Source organism: Amblyomma mixtum, chromosome 1 (assembly GCF_055824585.1).
Source record: "Amblyomma mixtum isolate Tamu chromosome 1, ASM5582458v1, whole genome shotgun sequence".
Classification (NCBI taxonomy): Eukaryota; Metazoa; Arthropoda; class Arachnida; order Ixodida; family Ixodidae; genus Amblyomma; species Amblyomma mixtum.
The window spans coordinates 315,365,252-315,367,637 of record NC_143012.1 but is presented as its reverse complement, the minus strand read 5'-3'; positions in this window follow the sequence as shown (position 1 = coordinate 315,367,637).

The following is a 2,386-nucleotide window of genomic DNA, read 5'->3' as shown; positions in this document are numbered from 1 at the left end:
GGCACCTGTTATGCGGAGAACGGTTGTGGCCCACGTGCTCGTGAGCTTTGCGGCGAAGCCAGCCAAAACGGGTGCTAAGCTAAGGTTCGATAAGTGCAAGTTGCACAGCCCAACAGTAATTAACTTATCTAGGGCATCGCATCGATCGTGATGGGCTTCATCCGACAGAGAAAAACCTTGACGCTATCATGCAGGCACCGAGTCCCTGTAATGTCGGCGAGCTACGTTCGTTTTTGGCTATGGTTACTTTTTACGCGAGGTTTCTGCCTAACATGTCAACCACACTTGATCCATTGTATCAGCTGCTTGAAAAGAATGCACGTTGCCAATGGAAATAACCTCAAGAGCTCGCGTTTGATCAGGCCGAGCAAAACCTTAAAACAGCCAAGGTTCTCGTTCATTACGACCGGAAACTCCGGCGTCCGGTAACACGGTAAACGGTATTAGGCGTCACGAAATTCCGTGACTACCTTCTAGGTCGGGAATTTACTTTGGTGACTGACCATCAGCCCTTGCTGGGCCTGCTGAGATCAGACAAGCAGACGCCCACAATGGTCGCCGCACGAATACAACGTTGGGCGCTCCACCTGGGGGCCTACCGATAGCGGCTACAGTACGCACCGGGACGACAGATACTTAACGCTGACGCCCTGAGCCGACTTTTGTAGCTATCTCCGGAAGCTGACGACGACGGTGAGCCGCTCGAATATGTGCTGTCGCTGAACCAGCTGAACTATGGCGCCGTAACAACGCTCTGACCCCTGGTCGAGGTCAAACTATACATACTACATATGGGTGGCCAAGAAACGCAAACGGAATGGCCCGGGCCGTACTGCCGTTTTCTGACCGTAAGCTCGAACTATCCATAGCACATCCGACCGAAGCTAGGGGGCGAGTGCTGCATCTTCAACATGAAACGCACCAGGGTTCACCGGCAATGAAATCTGTCGCACGATCTTTGTTCTGGTGGCCAGGCCTCGACAAATATTGAAGAGGTGTCTGCTCAGTGCCAGAACTGTGTGCAAAATTTGCCGATGCCAGCGCGGCCCCCGGCGTTAACTGGCCTGAAACAGGCGAAGGGTGGTGCCGTATGCACATTGACTACGCGGGTCCGATCTGCGGAAAAATGATACCCTAAGCAGTCGACGCACATACCAAATGGCTCGAAGCAATACCCTTGTCGCATGCTTCAACGTAGACTACCATTAACTGTCTGCATGACATTTTCAGCAGGTTTGGAATACCTCGCACGATCCTCTCTGACAACGGGACCCAGTATACCAGTCAAGACTTCGCGTCGTTCGCGTCGTGTTCACATTGTTCACTTTCTATGCGCTCCATACCATCCCCAGTCGCGGCGGAAAGGGCAATGCAAACTATAAAAGATGACTTTCGAAAAATGAAGGAAGGAAACTTGGAAGAGAACCTGGTACGGTTGCTTTTTAACTACCGGAGGGCTCCGCGCAAATCGGGTAAATCCCCAGCACAGCTGCTTTCGGGCTATCAAACACGCCCACGCTTGGACACATGCTTACCTCCAGCACTTCCGGGACCAAAAGAGAACAACGATGACTGGATGCCACTGCCTGGAAGGGAGGTGCAAGTGGACCCCCGGCCATGTGAAGGCGACTTCTGGAGCGAGAATGGTGACCGTAGAAACATCGGACGGAGTCGTACAGCGGCGCGTAGACCAGGTCCGCCCGCGACCAGAAGCGCCAGGGGATAACCCGGCAGTATAACTATAACCACCACACATCGCAGTGAGCCAGACCAAGAAACACAACTACATCATCCAGAAACGGTGAGCCCGGATGAAGGCATGACTGCTCTGCGCATCCAAAATGACACCGGTTCTCCAGATTTTCTGCACGAGATATTCTGGTGGCCCGTTGAATACAGGTGTCGCCCAACAAGCTCTGAGACGCTCAACGAGAGAACGCAAGCCAGTGCAACGCTTTCATTTATGAGGAGGAAGGAATGTTGCAACTTCATGTGTGTTTTCGAAGTGCGCGCCTTTTATCGCCTTATGTGGCGATCCTTCCGACTATCACTACTGCTCCTTCCTATCTTCCTGCCACTCGGCTACTTATAAATACTCTCTACACCTGTGAATAAAGGTTCATTTTTGGTTCTACTGACTACGCTGCTGCTTCCCTGGTCTGGCGTTACTGCGAATGCGCCATGGCTATGCTAAATGGTGTCCGCCAGGCCTGGCAATACTATGCCGCAAAAGCCATAATTTTAGCCCAAAAACCCTATTTTTGGAAATTTTTGAGTGTTCGCTGAAACACCCGGTATAATCGAGGTAAACATGGCATCTCATTAGAAATCCTAAGAGTGAGGGGTGATGCAGGTGCGCACAGAGAGGAGAGTTTCTGGGACGGTG